This window comes from Culex pipiens, chromosome 2, assembly GCF_016801865.2.
Source record: "Culex pipiens pallens isolate TS chromosome 2, TS_CPP_V2, whole genome shotgun sequence".
In the NCBI taxonomy this organism is placed as follows: Eukaryota; Metazoa; Arthropoda; class Insecta; order Diptera; family Culicidae; genus Culex; species Culex pipiens.
This window is the reverse complement of record NC_068938.1, coordinates 178,772,964-178,793,092: the sequence shown is the minus strand read 5'-3', so window position 1 is coordinate 178,793,092 and position 20,129 is coordinate 178,772,964. Positions and strand designations below refer to the sequence as shown.

Genomic DNA, 20,129 nt, shown 5'->3' with positions numbered 1-20,129 from the left:
TTTGTATAGAAAATTATATGGACAAACTAATGATGCAAAATGGCTTCTTTGGGCATACCGTAGACACCAAAAAAGTTTCAGCCGGATTAAAAAATACAAAAATTAAAATTTAAGAAAAAAGACCGATTTCGTAGAGAATTGCTCCCTAACAAAAGCTGTAGCTTGAAAATGGTACATTTTTAAAATAATTTTTAGTTTTATTTCACAAAAAACCGCATTACTTCGATGATTTGAAGGTTTCGGGACAAAAGAGTTCATGTTTGTAAATATTTTTCCTTGATTCCTTGTTATATTTTACATATAAATGTAATATGATGTTACATGATAACATATAACTGCAATAACTTTAAAATGTAAGCGACGACCTTAACTTTTTCGGATATCAAAAGTTGCCTATTTCATGTACGACAGTTTCAGTCCTTTTATCCTTTTATTACAACCTATGTTACATACAATTTCCATAGGAATCCGATAAAAATATTTTCAGACACAGGCTCTTTGATCTCGACCCCTTAAAAATAGAATTTTGTCTGAAAAGCCTTTCTAATAACCTTTCATTTGCATCCAAGACAGCTAAAACAGGTTGAAAATGGGCGGAGCTATGATTTTTTCAAAAACTAGGTTTTTGCGAAAAACGAAGATTTTTTTTTAAGGATCACCCCAATACGGCGTATGACATCCAAGCCAAGCAAAAAAAAAATGTGTCGAAATATTTAGGTCAAGAAAAAATTAGAGATCAATCGGAGATCTATTTTTCGAATCATGTTGTATTATAATTTTCAGTTCTATGAAAAAGATTTGTGCTTTTCCCAATTTTTAGAAAATATCCTCTCAACCTAATTTCTTCCGACCTTTTGTCTTTTGACCTTTTGGCTTTCGACATCCATTTGATTTGGAAATTGGTAATTTAAACAATTTAATTTTCTTCAAAGGTATCTGTCGTCACATGCATAAGTTCAATATTTTGATTGTGAGTTAGTTTTCAGCAATATTTTTTTGCATTGCTTGACATTTTTTTTTATAAAAAAACAACCCCTTGTTTAAACGTCGTTCCCGGGTAGAAATCCCTTTTACGGAGTTACTGCTTTGCTGCAGAAACATCACGAATGGCGGCGAGCTTCCCGTTCCCCTCGGTTGGCCCCAGCTCGCGTGGCTGGGTACATGCCGAATGTCACGATAAAAGGAAACGCTTGTCGAAAGGCTAAAGTCCACGTGGATGAAAGACCGTCTGTGGGTGGATTTGTGATGGGTTGGTGGAAGCTGCAGAAGAGAGCAAATATGGCAGCCTTTTCAAACTCAAGATGATTATTATCGTGCATCGAGGTACATCTGTGTGTTGCCAGCCAACCAACCACACTCACGTACACCACCTCAGAAGGCTTGAAGGAATAATGCAATGCTTGCATTTCCAGTAATTGGGACGAGAAATGCTGTAATTCATTTTGCATTCATAATCAGGCTCTTCCACATTGCAGTTTCATGCTGAAATTGCATGAATTCCATGAAAGCTTCTGGTTTCGATGAAAGGCACAGGTACTTTTCATTTCCACAGAAATTCGTGCTGAATGCAAAAGTATCCCGTCATAAATTATTTAAGTCAGATTTTCTGAAATGGTACTGTTCATTTCCAATTAAACACACTTTTATTGAGTACGGCTTATTTGCTTGCTTTTTTCGACGAGCTTTTCCTTTTATTTCAGACTCAGCAAGCATAAAATATCAGGACAGTAGATAAAGCAGCAAATAAGCAGCTCTGTGACATTCTGTGTTTCGCAGAAACACAGGGGGAAACCACATCGACTTTTCGATTTCTGGGTTTGGTTGGTTGAGCAACTCGTTGTGATAGCGCTATCGCGCCACATGTGAATTTTGTGAACAGATCAAATTCAACCAAATTTCGGGACAACTCACATCAAAATTTTATCCTGTTTTTTTTTTCATTGACATGTCGAAAAGCGACGTGAGACAAGCTAGCACAATCACAACGAACTGACAGTTCCGACAGTCTTTCTTTGCACATGGAGAAGAGCCGTGTGTGACACGTGGTGTGGCTGGAGCTTTCCGTACGCCCACACTTATGGCTGCGGGGAGAAGTTGCCCTTGGTTCATTGAATATTTCCTGTCGGAAAGTTCATATGGGGGCACTTTTGGTGGGCTGGATCCGTGCAAACAACCTCGGGGTCCTGAGACCCGCAGCTGTTGATGGTGGTGACACACAGTTGGTGTGGTTTATTGGAGGGACACAAGTTGACATTACTTTAATAGTTATATTTTCTTTTAACAATGCTTATCAAATTGAATGAGTTCAAATTTGGAATTTAGCCTGGTGGTGAGTCAATTTTTGATTTAAGGGGATAGCTCCAAGGAAGCCCGGATTTAGACCAGAGCGTAGAGTAATGGATGGTGCCAAAACTGATACCGGAGATATAACAAACTCAAAAATCATGTTTACACGCAAATCAAATTTACCATCGAAAATGACTAATCATTTTTGCCTTTCTCATTGAGGAAAGGCTATAAAATCACTCAAAAATAAAACTTCCTAAATACATCTAATACCTTCACGTATCGAGAAATTAAAAGTGCAACATGAAGTTAAACTTTCTGTCAAGGTGCTGTGAAGTTTTCCATGACAGCTGCGAAAGTTTCACTCCATGTTACCGGCTCACATTTCTCTTTTTAATTTCTCGATATATTTCGACTCAGAATCATCTTCTGAGCAAATTACTGTGGAGATGTGTGTAGACATGATTTTCTTTCCACACGCATTAATCAGAACTGGCTGAATCGAATTTGGCCAGGTTTCCCATTTTATTCCTTCTTAAGGGTCCAATAAAACCCTATTTAAAAAATATTAGGTTAAGTCAAGTATTTTGAAAGTTGTGCTATAAAAATTTTATACAAAACCTCAAAAGCCAGAATCGAATAGAGTCTGCATATTTTCTGGAAATGTCTGTATCAGGTATATTTTTTTTATTCATAAACTTATTTTTATCAGTTCCTTTTCGGTGCTGGTACCTGTTTTGGACCAAGTCGGCTCAATAAGCCGTAAGGCCGTAAACAGTGCAAATCTGGATTAGGACAATTTAGGAGTTGAACTACTTGGTAAATGTGAGGAAGGCATCAACCACCTAATTGTGGATTGATAAACGTTTTTTTATAATGTGCACCGTTTTTTTTCATTTAGACATTCTTTATTAAGGAAAACAATCCCAGCAACATTTTTTTTCGAGAGGTTGAGAATAAAATTTATTGTTAGACATTGTTGACAGGGTTGTTAAAATATCAAAATATCAGCTCTCAGCAACTACAAATATCCCGACTGAATATTCATGCCTCAAATACAACTGCTCTTCTCTCCTTATTGAAACTCTCAGCGCCGAATATAGCCGAACCCGTTTTCTCGTTTTCTCTCTCATTCCCACTTCCACGATCATCATACCGCAACAGCGTTTAACCACAAAACCAATTCCGCAAACGAAGTTTAACGGGACGTCATGCGTGGTCGGCTCCTAATCGCCATCTCACGTTCTTTCATTGCAGTTTTCAGAGAGATTAAGAGACTCTGCGTTGAGAGCGCATATAGCGAAAAGGGGAGGAGTTATAGAGAGAGAATTACATCGCTGGGAATCACTAGACACAAGAAGAGATCTCACAAGCTATAGTGACGGCCGCTATACCCTCGGATGTTTTTGGTGCAGAGATAATCAATTGATAGCTTTTCTATCACTCATTTGCAACACTGATTTGGCATTGGGGTTGTTTTTGCCTCATAAACAAAGAACCCCAAGTTTGGTGACATTTGGTGATCCGCGCTCGTGGCACTCTTTCTTTTTCTTAGATTTTTGAAAAACCTCATTCCGACGCTATCGTGCTATCTTGTCGCACCCGCCATTTCGACGTTCCGAGAAAAACGCGTTTTAATGTTTGATCTTGAATAAACAAAAAAAGAAAGCACACAATGTAAACAATAACAAACACGTTTTGTTTGGCTGACCATTCTTTGCATTGTCCCGAAGTTTGGTTGAAGTTGATTGACGGAGTCCAGAGATATTATAACAAGTGTTTACGATAGTCGGGCATGTACGTGCGTCAAACGCGTTCTGACCTGAAATCCTTTTGGCCAGTTTTCACACTTACATCAATTTTCAGGCTGTGTCAAGATAGCACGACCAGATTGACACTACTTTCACATGAAAAGTGACAAAATTCACGGAGTTTTTTCGGAATTCGTTGGATGTCTCAGGATTGAAATCAAATTTTGGGGATCTGTGAAGGTCAAAAGGAGAGGCATTGTTAGCTACACAAAATGGCGTTCTTAACTCAATTTGGCCCAAAATGCACGTGCGACAAGTTAGCGTCGTGACGATTTTTAAGATATCACGTTTTTAAGTTAGAAAGTCCTGTATTGCTTAGCAAATGTTTAACTTATCAATCCATTTTCTACAAAATATTCTGTTAGAGCATAGAAGGCCTTGAAATTTTAGGATTTTTTTTAAATTTCGATACAAAAACAATTAAATGTTCCAAATAAAATGTATGCCTGGAAAACGAAAACAGGTTTTTCTGCATTTGTAAAGTCCTTAAATCTGTTTTTTTAAAGGTCCAATAAACCAAATTTTCAGTTTTTGCTTTTTGTGTTTTGAAATACCCCTGACTCAAGGCGGCTTCAAAAACACCCAAAAAGCAAAAACTGAAAATTTGATTTATTGGACCTTTTGGAAATAAAACTCCAGAAATCATCCCAAAAAATCAGAGAACAAACAATGTTTTTTTTAAACTATCAAATTCTGATGGAAAATTTTGAAAAAAAATTAGGCATTACATGGGTTAGAACTTTTTTCACATTAAAACATGTGTGTTGCGTTACGACTATCATTTTTAAATGTCATTATCACTCAAAGATTGCTTCCAACTTTCTCCTGAGAAAAACTTCTATTTCTATCTTTTCGGCCGAATTCCTCGCTTTGCTTACGCTCTGAGTTCGGTAAACATTTTTAAGGCAATATTGAAATTCAATCTGATTTGTTTGCTCTACTTCAAGCCATTGTACATCGTGGCGGTATATAAATCAAACCCCGGGAGAAATGTATTCTGCCAACGAAAAAAAGATACCACACTGCGAGTTTGGGGGGTGAGGAAACCAAATCTGATGGAGATTTACTGTTTGTGCAACGAGAAGATGGATGAAGCTTGCAGCCGGGGCGGAATGAGCGGGCAGGGATTTAACGTCAAAATAGATGTGTATCATAACAAATATACCGAGAATGAGTTTAAATCGCAATATGAGATAACATGAGGCGTTGACAGGGGTGAAAGCATATGAAGGAAAAATAAACTTCGGGTTTTGAGCATATAACATGAATTGATTTATGTGCTAGGGTGGTTTAGGAAAAAGGCTGAGCTTTAAACGTTGGAGTCGATTTAAAATTCATAAAACCGGAAAGCTTAAGGTGTTTTTTTGGACTGACCTCTAAACGGTCGAACCTTCCAGACGTTGTAAAGGTATCTGAACTGTGAAACATGATCATTTTTGTCGAAAGCTCTCTCTCCCAGCATCCTTTTAATTAACCAAAGTAATTAAAGCACAACATTTTACTCAAAAGACCACAGATTAAAACGAGTCGGTTTGTAGTTCTCAGCGGTGAAGAGGCCTTCCACCGAAAGAGATTATAAAACTTTATTTCCACCTTCATGCGAGTATATAAACATACGAAAGGCCTTTCCCTAGGAATTTAATTGAAATTTCCACCCCAAGCTAACCCAAACTTACTACAGCGGGCCCAGTTAGTAGCGGTGGGCCGCAAATTGTGAAAACGACGCCGAGCAGGGAAATTTATGGTCCTATTTTGACCCAGACACCGTTTTTGTTCCGGATTCCGGCTGAAGCGAAGGAGCAACTTTGCCGCAGCATTGCAGATGAATGTTGGATGCTGCTGATCGTTCATTGTGCTGTTTGTGGAACTTGTAAAGTTTAGAAACTTTTGTTGTCAATACGATTCAAAGCGTTTTTGGAGATGAAATATTGGTTCTTTTGTCATCAAGTTTGTTATCCTGAAAATCTTCGTAATTTTTTCAAGCAATGATAATTGAATTACAGTCTCAAATAACCAAAGACGAAAACAAACACCACCAACTCAACACCAAAGCCATCACTCTGCACAGTGTCACCAAAAGCATCAAATCTAGAGAATAAACATGTCCCCCCCACCTGTATATATCCGGTTGAAAAGTAAGCTTCGCTTGAACTTACCTGAACCTTCCGGTTGTGCTGTGCTAAAAGTCTGGTTTTCCCTCTTCTTTTCCACTACTGGTTGCTTCAACTTTTCACTGGAGCCGGAAAAGCTCGTAATCCAATCGTGCGTTGCGCGTCGGGTTGGGAAACGGAATCCCACGAAAGAAAAGTTGCTTTCTCACTGTCTACGTTGGGGGAAAATCCTTCGCTCTGCCCAAGAAAAAAAAAGTATACGGGGGAAAATAATAATAACAATAACGAAAAGCAGATATCCAAATGATGCTTGCTCAGGCACTCCGGCCGTACCGAGTATTATCCTTTTCCGTTTATCTCGTTTTTCACCTTATTTTTTCCACATTCAAGATTCTCACAGAGTCTCGCCGGAGAGCAATGCCAATCTTCCATTTCTTCGAGTTGGAAGCTTCTTTTTTATGACATTTTGTGTGCACTTGCTTTCAACCTTGTTTTCCTCGGCGATGATAAAACTGTACAACCTTATTTTACGGTTGAGAAAACACTCCGTACCTTGCACAATTTGCTTCTCGATTTTCCACCCCTTTTTTTCGCCGAGTAGAGAAAGTATTATTTTACGGGTTTTTTTTTTCATTCGAAATGATGTTTTCCTCACGAAATTCCGAGCACATACTCAACTCGACAAAACAGGCTCATCCCCATGCCGACAAGCGAAGGCTTTTTTGCTTCTTCCAATTGGAATCTATTTCTGCAGGAATTGGGGTTTGACTATGTGGTACTCAATGTTGATCAGTTTCAAGTGATTGAATTCTGTGGGCGGGAGGGGATGGGTGGCAATATCAGCTTATCTTCCACAATGTTGGAAATGAGAAGGGACGATCTGGATTAGAAGTTATTGGAAAATTGAAGATTGGCTTGGAAACATCGAGAGCATCCGAGCGCTTATTGTCTTATTGTTGATAGGGCTTATCGGGGAAATTGTGTGTTTTGTTTGTTTTGAAAATACTGATAGTCAATGGAGATACGGGGAGAAATAGAAATCGTTAATGGATAACAAGTTTTAATTTACTTTTTCTGAAGCACCAAATTACTGAAGCATTTAAACAATTGAACATCAATATGGCTAAATATTTTTCCTCTTTATTGAATAGGGCAGAGAATTACCAAGAAGGTTAAATCAGTCAGAAATAAATGAATTAACAACAACAAAAAATTGTATAAAATATATGTCATCTAAATTTTTTCTGCTTTCTTTATATTATTTTGCATCAATATTCATAAGTATAAAAGTTCCCGGGAGCCTCGACCAATTCTCCCGAGAATCGAGAGTTCCAAAAATGGCAAATTTCCCGGGAAAATTTCCCCGAGATTTCCCGCTCGTCACCCTCTACTCTTTAGTTGTCACTCTACACATGAAAGATATTTCAAAAATCAAATCAAATCAAATTATTCGCTCTGCAGCATTGCCTTGGCGTTCTCGATTGTGAGATTCCTACTCGAAACTAAGTGTCCGAAAGCTTGATTGTTGAGGCAATTGCAAACCTCTTTTTAAACCTAAGCTTCCATCCAACCCGGGATTCGAACTGACGACCTTTGGATTGTGAGTCCAACTGCCTACCAGCGACTCCACAGAGACTGGACCCAGGGAGACGTCTTCTACACCTGGACTGAGCTATCGACCTAACCCTCTAGGTTAGACCGGGCCAACATTTACTTCCCCATCCGACGGAAGGCGTGGTCAGACAAATCTAGTCTCGAAAAATGCCACCGGGACCGTCCGGGATCGAACCCAGGCCGACTGGGTGAGAGGCAACCACGCTTACCCCTACACCACGGTCCCGGTCATGTTTGTTTCAATCGTGATGATGTTTCAATCGTGTCGTAATACCTTACCACAGCATGAAAATTGTAAGTGTGACAAAGGGCAAAGGGATTTCAGATCAGAACGCGTTTGACAGACGTACATGCCCGACTAATGAAAACATTTCAAAATTTCAGTTTTGTACAATATGGATATCAAACGTTCGGGATTTTTCAAACATTTTGAAAGTTGTCACACAATTTTATGAAAATATTACTTTTAGTAAAAAAACTACGTGTTTTCGAAAAAAATCTCAAAATATCAGTTTTTCACAATATGGGTATCAAATGATCGATATATTTTAATAAATTTTGAAAGCTGAGCAAATCCAGCTCAAATCAGAAATTTTTCTGGTGCTTTTGTACCCGATCCTCTCCGATTTCAATGAAACTTTGTAGACATGTTATCCTAGACCTATATAAGCCATTTTTGTGTATATGGATTCAATTGTACTCGAAAATGACATTTGAGAAGGGCGTAAGTTTAAGTTAGTTATTTTTGTATTCTGTAATTAAAAAATGACTGTATCTCGAAAGCGTTGCATCGTACCAAAAAGTGGTCAAAGACAAACTTGTAGGAAATTGGACGGGCTTTCTGAAAAATACACGCCACTTCTATGGGATTTTTCAATTTTTATGATAAAAAGTTAAAATTTAAGGTGAAGTCACGATTTTTTTTGTTCAAATTTTTGAGGAAATAGCCTAAAATGTGACAAAAAGACTCACGAAAACTGCAGGATGGTATGTCTCTCCTAAAAAAATACAAAAATCATTTACTAAAAATGTTTTTTTGAAAAATGGTCTAAACGCCTAAATTTTCAAAATCGATAGTGGGAATCGATTCTCCAGACAATTATACATAAAAGTCTCCATATTGATCATTTTCCTAAGTCCAATCCTTGCGAAGTTAAAGCGGTTTTAAAATAAAAATGTTGAAAAAAACAGCTTTTTTGGTGGTTTTTGGCATTTTCTATATGACAGACTTGAATTTTCAGTCTCGAAAATATTTTTACCAGAAAGCTCGTCCAATTTCCCATAAGATTGCCTTTGTTAGCTTTTCAATTTGACTCGTTTTAATATTTACGTAAGATGATTTACTATCCAGATTTCTACCACACTGAAAAAAATATTCTGTTTTCAGTTATGAGCAATGTAATTAAGCTTATATCTGTAAGCCCATGCATCCAATTTTTAAAACCGCTGTAACTTCGCAAGGATTGGACTTAGGAAAATGGTCAATATGTAAAATTGTCTGCAGAATCGATTCCCACTATCGATTTTCGACAATTTTGACGTTTTGACCATTTTTCAAAAAAAAAAAACATTTTTAGTAAATGATTTTTATATTTTTTTAGGAGATACATACCATCCTGATTTATTCGTGAGTCTTTTTGTCACATTTTAGGCTATTTCCTCAAAATTTTTGAATAAAAAAAAATCGTGACTTCACCTTAAATTTTAAGTTTTTATCATAAAAATTTAAAAATCTCATAGAAGTGGCGTGTATTTTTCTCTCAGTGTATTCTTTTCAGAAAGCCCGTCCAATTTCCTACAAGTTTGTCTTTGACCACTTTTTGATACGATGCAACGACTTCGAGATACAGTCATTTTTTAATTCCAGAATACAAAAATATCTGAATAACTTACGCCCTTCTCAAATGTCATTTTCGAGTACAATTGGCTCCATATACACAAAAATGGCTTATATAGGCCTAGGATAACATGTCTACAAAGTTTCATTGAAATCGGTGATGGTCGGGTACAAAAGTACCAGAAAAATTCCTGATTTGAGCTGGAATTGCTCTGTTATAACATTTTTTTTGAAAATGCTCAACATTTTCACAAAATTTTCTGATTAAATACTCAAAATTTCAATATCTTAATTTTTTTTTATTTAAGAAATGTTTGAAAAAATTCCGATCATTTGTTAACCAATTGAAATTTTGAGTGTTTTTTTCGAAAATACGTGAAATCTTTCGAATTCAAAAGGTATGATAAAATTCCAATGATTTGAGATTTTGAGTATTTTTTTAAAAATACGTAGTTTTGTGAAAATTTTCAGTATTTTCCAAAAGTTTTATGACATTTGAAATGTATTACAAAACCATTTGATACCCATATTGCAATAACAAGTATTTATTTTAAGTATTTTTAGTATTGTTAGGTTTTTTTAAAGTAAAAAAACTGCATTTTCAAATTACAGGAAAAAAACGTATTTTTGTGAAAATTTTCATGTTATTTTAATAATAATGGTTAAATGCCATCATCCCGATTCCAAAACAATATATTTTTTGTTGTTTGCATGATTTTCCATTCGATTATAGTCAATGTCTCCCATATAACCAAAATCCCATAAGCTCTGTGCTTTGGTTTTGCATCCCCCATATGCGGTGCTAAACCGAGGCATGACTGTAATTACAACTCGGAACTTCGACAACCAAATTCAACCAAACTTCGGGAAAATGCATAGAATGGTCAGCCAAACCAAACATGTTTGTTATTGTTTACATTGCGAGCTCTCGTTTTTGTTTATTCAAAGTCAAATATTAAAATGCGTTTTTTTCGGAATGTCCAAAAGCGACGTACGACAAGTAAGCACGACGGCATCGAAATGGCGTCTTGGGCATCGTGGATATTTTTATTTTAAAGTATTTAAAAATAAAAGAATTTAATTGAAAATCAAGAGAATGCATCTTTTTGATAGGCCTAATTTTTTTCCTTAAACAAAGGGAAAATAAAAAAATGTGGCATGAGAGGGTTGATTCTTCAATTCCAATGTTTACATAATTAATAATATATTAATGATGAAAGCATACCTTCCTCATTTGTATACGAGTCTAAGCAGATCAAATGTTTAACAACACATCATCAAATCAGTTGCCAGCTCAATCTAGCTCTCTTGCGAATCCTGGAACTTGAAGCTTCTTTTTTTCTTCAAACATGTCTGCCAACTCTGTCCCGGATACTCGCAATCGCAAACCTCCCGCGGCTAATTAACTTATATATTAATGGCATTAGCATAAGGATTATGCTACCAACGAGACCATCAAGCGCCAGCCCAGTTCCTACGCTGGAAAGTCGGACTGAATCGGACTCGGAGGCCCGTTTATGCAAATGTTTGCCTTCGAAATCCACCCGACTGGCGCGCGCGTTCCTTTCACCGAGCAGCGACGGGCGGATTCTTTTAATTATTTATAAAACATGCTGAACCGAAATGGAGAAAAAAGATCGTTGAGGTTTTTTCCCGTCGAAAGCCATCCCCGAAGAGGAATCTCCACTGTTGGCGCTTTAGGACAAGACAAAAAAGCTTATCTCTCTTGTGGTCGCTGTTGTGCTATCTTGTCGCACGTGCATTTTGGCCCAAATTGAGTTAAGAACGCCACTTTGTGCAGCTCACAATACTTCATCTTTTGACCTTCACTGATTCCCAAAAAATCAAAAAACTCCGTGCATTTTTGGACCTTTTTTTTTGTATTTCAGGTCAGAACGTGTTTGACACACGTACATGCCCAACTAACGTAAACATTTTTAATTATTACTCGGGACTCCGGCAACCAAATTCAACCAAACTTCGGAACAATGCACCAAACAAAAAATGTTTGTTATTGTTTACATTGCGTACTCGACTTTTTGTTTATTTAAAGCGCGTTTTTCTCGGAACGTCAAAATGCGACGTGCGGCAAGATAGCACGACAGCGTCGTTGTGTGATTAAATATTTTCCCCCAGAAATAAAAAACGGCGAGGATGCGGGCGAAAGTTTTTACCATCCTTGGGACACATTCACCACAAACTGTCTTAATCTTGGCGCTGGTTTAGAGTGCCATCAGGGGGTTTCCCGTCGCCGCTAGCCAGCCGTTGTTGGTTCTTTGATTTATGCTTTTTGCTGGGGATCTAATGGAAACCCGCTGAAGCTCGTGTACGTTTAAAAAGATGATGTAGGAAAGGGATTTTGCTTTGCTCAAAAATCAGTTTACCAGTTAACTGGTGCTGAAAAAATCGTGTTTTTCAATAAGTTTTTTTTATTTGCCGGCAATATAAAGCCAAACTACAAAACAGTATCGAAAATGGTTGAAAAGTTGAACTTTTCAGCTCTCAAATGGATGATGAATAAGAAGAATTTTGTCATTCAAGAATGACAGGAAAAGGAAGTAATTTCGCAACAGAAAAATGTTGCAAACATATTTTTAAATATTCATAATTTTCAACAATTGAAATTACTCTCAGGTTTTTTCACAAGCCTCCCCCAAAATCCAGCAAACACTTGATCTAATTCCCGAGTTCTTAAGCTGTCGAGGTGTGAGACAGCAATTTGTTTTGTACTTTTTCCCGCCATTTTTTTTGCCGAGCACAGAATAAAGAGTCGCAAAACTTTTTTCCAGCTTCCATGGAGTGGTTCTGGAAAACTTGGCTTTCACAAAAAAGTGAAAGCTCTTTATCTCATTGTAAACCCACCCTAAAGCCGGTTAAAAACCCATCGGCGGGAAACTTTTTTTTTCCGACGACAAGCCTGGGTGCGGCATAATTGATGCGAGATGAGTTAATAGAAATTTTTGCAACTCCTAAGCTTAACAGAAGCTTGACGGGGACATTTGGCTGACGTGTGACGCGAGAGTGACAAAAATGGGATAAAATTTTGAGTTTTGTTTTGGTGTAATTTTTGGAGTATTTTGGCAATTGAGAAAACTTATCGAAAGTTATCATGAAAATACACTCATTCAGTCTGAGTTGAAATCGTTGTTGTTGCTACAACTATGTTGTAATTGAATACACAAATGGCGTATGATCAACGTCAATGTTATTATTGAAGGGCAGACAGTTGAATAAATGAAGGATTTCCTGCAGATTAAATTTCCACGAACGTCAACTAGATGCAGGTCCGTACTTTCCCATGGTCAGGGCCTTAACAATAAGCTTCAATGAAAATTAATTGAAGCCATCTTGAATCGCATTACAGATTATGCTTTTGTGATGATAGCTCTCAATTGAGTGCTTTTGCCCTGTATCTCAAGTGCAACATATGCTTATGCTTCAAACTTCGCTGTCTTGAACAGAACCAAAATCTTCAATCTATATTACCTTCTTGACTGGCCATTTAATCCAAAACTTCATCCATTAGCCGGTACACTATCGGTTTAATTAACAGTAAAGCTGAAAGTCATCACCGTAAGCGATGAAATCGTTGCTCCGTGTATAGTGTTTCTTGGCCAACAGGAAGCAGTTCATGAATATTGTTTACATTGACTGCGGAAATTGTTCGACCGAAGTAAATCACCCAGATTGGCTGTTAGATACCATTACTGGATGAGAAATCTTTGTTGCCTTTAAGAGGTACAGTCATCATCAACAGTTACAAAATTTTTGTTTTAGTAGAATCAAATTAGGTAAAATGTGAAATTTGATGAAAACAAATAATCAAATAAAAAGAAGTATTTTCAAATCGAGGGAGAGCTGTACTAGAACAGTTAATGTTTGCACCGGAATGAAGCAGCCCCACCGGGTCCAGCCGAGAGACAGCACGTCACGCTACAAGTTTGTTCCGGTGCGCACAAGCAGACACGTTCCATCCAGTGTTTGAGTTGCCTGCCGGTTGAGCAGTCTACTGAAGGGGTCGTTCATAAATTACGCAACGTACTACCCAATACAATTTTATACCTTGAAAAGCATCACAACTTTTGAACCATCCGTAGCTCTACAAAACAGCGTTACGTAATGGATGAACGCTCCCCAAAGTGAAATTGAGCATTCCAAGAACTTTGGACAAACTCGCTGCACCGGATTTTCCAACTGAGCACACAAGACAAACTAGAAACGGTTGTCTTGTAGTTTTAGTGTACCAGTTGACACGGAAAATCGGCGAAGGATGTCTTCCGAGTGCGACAGATGAAGTGCTGGGCGACTCCATCAAACCATTCCGTTTATCACACTAACGAATGTCATATTGTTGAGGAAATTTTTATTACGATGCGGTTGCATTGTGGACGTTACCTACAGTGAGTCAAATATTTGTCCGTACCCCCCCGTACGGAAAATGTTTGTGATATGAAAGTACATAAAATTCGACTAAAGTGCCATGTTTTATACATCAATCGACGCGGCAGAATGTCCTCTTTAAGACACTGTCATTGGATTTGCAAAAAACTTTTTCTTAAAAAATACAAAAATAGTTTACTGAAAAAAGACAAATAAAGAGGTCAAATAATTGTCCGTACCCCTAATAAAAGTACAAAATCTGATCGATTTAAGTGAATTCATTTATGAAATGTTGTTTCTGTGTCAAATACTAGTACCTCTAGCCAGTTTGTGACAACTTTGAACTTCTGATAACTTTATTAAGTTAGTTTATATTAAAAATTGGATTAAATTTAGTTTTTTTTATGTAAAACTTATCAAAATATTAGTTTATAAACAACTATTTTTATAAAATTGCTATTTTATGTTGTAAGAGTCTCTATTTAACAAGTTTTAACAATATTTGTTCGAAATATACATTGTTTTCATCTTTTTTATTGACATTTTTCGACCAAAAATACTGTTTCGGAACAATACGGTTAAACAATCCGGATTGTCCCGGAACCGGTTTAACCCCTCGGAGGGAAATTTTGTGGTGGTCAGATAGAGGACAAAAAAACCCACCTCTTGCAATTTAAAGCATCCAATTTCGTCCACTATAGCCCGATTACGAGTCCCTAGTCTGAAATTTGAAATTTTCAAATTCCCCAAGCAAAACATTCTGTCCCAGGACGGTACAAAAATTCTCAGTACGGAAAGTGAAAATTTCAAATTTCCACCTGAAATCAACATGAAATTCAAACTCATTGAATTGCGCGAATCCCAATGTTCGTCGCCGTCGTGCTAACTTGTCGTACGTCATTTTGGGCCAAATTAAGTTAAGAACGCCATTTTGTGCAGCTCACATTGCCTCACCTTTTGACCTTCACAGATCCCCAAAATTCGATTTCAATCCTGAGATATTCAACGAAATCCGAAAAAACTTCGTGCATTTTTGTAACTTTTCATATGAAAGTAGTTTGAATCTTGTCGTGCTATCTTGTCACTCCCTGAAAATTGATGTAAGTGCGACAACTGGCCAAAAAGTTTTCAGGTCAGAACGCGTTCGACGCACGTACAAGTTAAACTACCGTCAACATTTTTAATTATACCTCGGGACTCCAGCAACCAACTTCAACCAAACTTCGGGACAATGCTCATTATGGTCAGCCAAACAAAACGTGTTATTGTTTACATTGCGTGCTTTCGTTTTTATTCAAGGTCAAACATTAAAACGATTAAAACGCGTTTTTCTCGGAACGTCAAAATGGCGGGTGCGACAAGATAGCACGACGACGTCTTAATCATAATTTTCTATGTATTGCTTTCCTTTTAATAATAAAATTTATAAAAAATTACTTAGCACAAAAATGTTATGTTCAGTCAACTTATTACCTTAAATGGAATCAATCCATAACGCTAATTGCCGTTGCACAACAAATTAATTCTCACAACAAGTTCAAGATCGCACTCGTTGGCTCCTCTACTCAATTCCATCTAGCCCAAGCTTTGGGAATCTCCCCCCGGCAACTGAATTGGTTCAATTCAATAGACTCCCTAACACGCCGGCCATCGTGTCGGAGCACGTGTTCGGTCCACAAACCGCGCATCCCGAGATGACGCATTAATTGCCTTGATATGAATTGAAATGACCCCCGCACCGGGGAAGACTGCAACAACACGTTCGCGGAGCCGGCCGTCCGTCAACCGACGCGCCACTCGTACTCTGATAAGAGTCGCACGAATACGCCGACGTTTGAACTTTCAAGATCCTCTCCGTCCGTGTGGACGATCGTCGCTGGGTTTGTCTGCACGCGGAGGGTTGTTTTGTGTGAGTGCACCACGATCGGACTCTCGTGAATCGCGTGAACTCATTCGTGACCCGCGAGGCGTCAGGAATTGCGATGTTGATTTGGTGCATTTTTTTTTTAATTTTGGAAAACATTTTGTTATGAAATAATAGTCAAAAGTCAAGATATTTTTCAGTAAAGTTTTGGGCCAGGCCTTGAATAATTTTCAATTGATCTTGAACTACAAAATTCGATATTTTTGAAGATGATGGTGGATTCTGACTCTCTGAACATGCTCCACTCGACAGAAATAAATTTTAGTAAATTCTCTGCCAATAAATATAATTGTTAATATCCCTCCCTTTTTTGTTACTCTCACAGATAAACGTGAGTGCGCATGGTTACTTAAGATGATTGTATACCATTTATATTCAAAATTTGCAATTTTATTTATTGGCAGAATAATCACGTTATTTTAATTCTTTCGATTGGAGCGTGTTCAGGGATCCTATTATACCTTGAAGAAATTAAAGCGTTTCAAATAATGTAATTCTTTTGGGACAGAAATGTTTGTTAGATTAGCTCTACAAATTTCTAGAAGACATCAACTCGATACAACGAAATCCTGAATTGATAAATAAAAAACTCTTTTTATCAAAACCGTTTTAACTTAAATTACAAAAATGGCTCTAATTACTTCCCGTTTTAAGATAGAGCTTTAAAGACAACGTGTGGCCGCTATCATTTTTTTTTATCCTTGATTGTTGTCGCATTGCAGACTGGATTTCGTCATGTTTATGTGTTATCACTAAAAGGTCCTTAAAAAATATAGTCCTAAATTTTAATAGATTCTCATTCAAGAATACGATTCACATTTATTGAAAATCTAGTTCGTTTCCAAGGATACTAAATGACACCAGAAAAAAAGCAGATTCTTAATTTTTTAAACTTTCATTTTTGAAAGGGTTCAAATGGATGAAAATAAACATTTTTATGCATGTTTATATTGTGAATTTGTCTCAGGAACACGAATATGATAAAATTATCCCCAGAAAACGGGATCTTAGGGGACCCCGAGCTAAAAATTACAACCAAACATTTACTTAAGGTAAAAGTGTTTATTTAATATGTTAAGCTGCCTTACCCTAAGCGTTCTCAGTCTCAGAAGGTAGTCCCAGCAGCCATGCCAGATATACAGATAAATCTGTAGTTGACAGATTTTTCGATCCCAAAAATCACAAAAATCTGTAGACACAGATTTAAAAAAAAATGATACTTAATAGTTTCAACTATTCAGTGATAGCTTAAATATGATTAAAAAGCTTAAATCTATTGTTAAAAATATAAAAATGTCTTCTTTGGCTTCAAACTCAACATGATACAGATAAAATACAGATTTATTTTAAAGAAAACACAGATCTGTCATAAAATAATCTGGCATCGCTGAGTCCCAGATGTCCCCAAAAAGCAGCAGGTTGAATCGAGTTGATAACTGGATGGAACACTCTTTTATTTGAGTTTGAAAATTATGCTATTTTAACACTAAAATACCAATAACGTCACATTTTCTAAGCCCTTTCAGATGCATTATGAATTTTGAAATTAAATTTAATTTTGCCTAAGTAAAAGCAATTTTAATATTTTTACGTTTTTCAACCTTCAGACTTTGTGTCCCGATTTACCCCATTTCCCGTTGACCAAGAGTGCTCATATTTTGGCAAGATGCTAGTTTTATATGTACATTTCTGGTAGATTGGTGAGGTCCAAACTGTTCGTGGACTCGCTCTTAAAAATTTCAAAAAAGTACTAAGTTATCGCAATTAGCGATTCTCATAAAAAATGCCTTAACAAATATAAAATATTGATTACTTGTTTAAAAAATAAGTTTTTATAATTTTGTATTTCACGTCAAATCATTGCTTGGAGTCTCATCAATTATGATCTGTATTTATTATAAAATTTTGATTCATAACATGAAAAAGGAACGTGATTTACTGCCAAGAATTAAAAAAAATCTCTGTGAAAACAACATAATCCGATAATTGTTTCTGAATATTTTAAGATGTGTTCAAACCTTATGCTATTTCTGATTTTTGACCGAGAACAATGTTGAGTTTTGGCTTGTATTTATAGGTTTCCTAATGTTATAAATCATCGAGATCTTGATATCTTGTCGCACGTCGATTTAGGGACAAATTGAGTAGAGGATGTCATTTTGTGTAGCTTTCTTGATATTCTAGAAAATCAGTGAAAATCCGTGAAATGTTGTCACTCTTCATAGAAAAGTAGTACCGATCTGATCCTGCATGTGTGACAACTTGAAAAAAAGAATTTTAGATCGCATGTCACTTTTGCATGCACGTCTACTATTTTCTATTTTGATTAGAACTCGGGACTATAGCAATCAAATTCAACTAAATTAATACAAAATTAAAAAAAAAACATATTGGAAGGGTGAGATTTGGGATGGTTGAATATACCCTCTTTTTAAAGTAATTTTACCTTAAAAAATATGTAAAAATGTTAAATTCAATGGAAAATGTTGTAAATTTCACCAGTTCACAATGCAAAGAAACGCAGTAAAATATTTTTTTCTCAATTGTTTTGTTTATTCATGGTCAAACATTAAAACGGGGATTTCTTGGAACGTCAAAACAAATTCTAAATAGCACGATCTATATAATAAAAAAGACAATGTTTTAACTTGTTTTATTTGACTTTAGGGTGCCGCTGGGTAAAGTATGTCTAACAATAAAACAACATAGTAATACAATGACGGTTATCAAAAACTACTCAGAAAATATTTGAAAACTTTACATGACAACCGATTAACAACAATTGTATAATTAACAATTGAAAATATGTATCACAGAAACAAGATATGTTCAGTTTGTCATCGTAAAATGTTTTATAAGGGAAAAACTTGAAATTTAAAAAGGACAGAAATAAAACTTCAATTCACATCCATTGTTTCTTAAGCATTCGGCATTGTAAAATTTCTTATTTTCCGTAAAAAAAATCTCCGATCAACGGTGCAAACGTCATTTCACCATGACATACGCGATTTCTTGTTTGCAAGTGATTTTCCTTGCCTCCGTTCCGTTTCTTCTTCGCTGTTTAACATTATTTTTTGCATCACTACCCTCTGATAATTCGAACAATTAATCGCAGCACCATAGCAAGAGCACACTCATTCTTGTTTACGACTTACTGGGTTCTGTGTGTGTGTGTGCGTGTTCGCGCACGCCAGACAGAGATAGTGGTTAAAAAGTGTGTATATATTATTTTCAAATTCTTTTTTTCCCTTTATTATCAGCAGCAAAAATCACAACTGCGGTGGTTGCCCACGGCTTCACAAACACGATCCTGGGGCAGAAATTCTGAATGCGATTTTTTAATTTCACTTTTCCTCGTAATTTTCCTCTCTCAGCATCATTTCATTTAATTTCATTCACACTTTTTTCCTCTGAATGATTCCCCAGGTAGCGCACGAACACAATGCGAACTTTCATTGGGTTCATCAAATTTCAGTTATCCCAAATCGAGCGTGGAGGTCAAGTGCACTCACTTTACACACTGTCGTAATCCTGAGCAAGCAATCAAAAAAGAATTAAAACGGCACCAAATTCCTCCTCAAACCAACCTCCAAATTCCTCACCACTCTCACACACAAGGTCGGAAAATTCGCGTCCGAACGGTTCGGCGGTCAAAAATAAACTGAACACGGTCCCACCGGGAACGTTGGTCAAAATATTGCGAATCTTGAGATTCTTTTGCGGAGAGCTGAGCGTAAGCAGAGGGATGCTGCGTGAGAGCGTGAGAAAGTGAGCTAAACGGGAGCAAAAGCCGGCGTGCTCGGGGAGGAAAATCTTCTCTGTTTTGATTTCGTGCCATGGGTTTGTGATGGAGACGGGAGGGGTGGTGGAGTTTTGTTTTGACCAAGTTTTAGTGAGAAGGGAGGAATTGATTCAATGCGGTGGGGAAGCGTGGTCGGGGGAACAGTGTGTGGCAGCGATGTTGGGACGGTGTGTTTATCACAAAATTAGGGCGTGAGAAAACAATTTGGTTTATGCTTTGGATTGTTTTTAAAATGAATGAAATACTATTTCAGCAATTCCCCAACCCTACCAAGGAAAAAACAAAAGTCCACGGATCGGGCTCAATTTTTTCTGGGGGTTCCCTGGCCGAAATAATTAGACCCATATTTTTTTGTTTGGCCATA

At 36.9% G+C, this 20,129-nt stretch overlaps 1 protein-coding gene across 1 annotated transcript in view; it reads right to left on the bottom strand.

Annotated features, from left to right (window-relative positions):
* The window catches only part of LOC120414943 (spondin-1), a 72,963-nt gene extending 53,344 nt beyond the window's left edge, over positions 1 to 19,619 (bottom strand). The window contains exons 1-2 of the mRNA XM_052707459.1: positions 19,551 to 19,619; positions 6,254 to 6,445 (exon numbers count right to left, since the gene is read on the bottom strand). The gene's annotated coding sequence lies outside the window, so the exon portion shown is untranslated. The remainder of the gene's footprint in view (positions 1 to 6,253; positions 6,446 to 19,550) is intronic.
* Between the last annotated feature and the right edge of the window lie 510 nt (positions 19,620 to 20,129).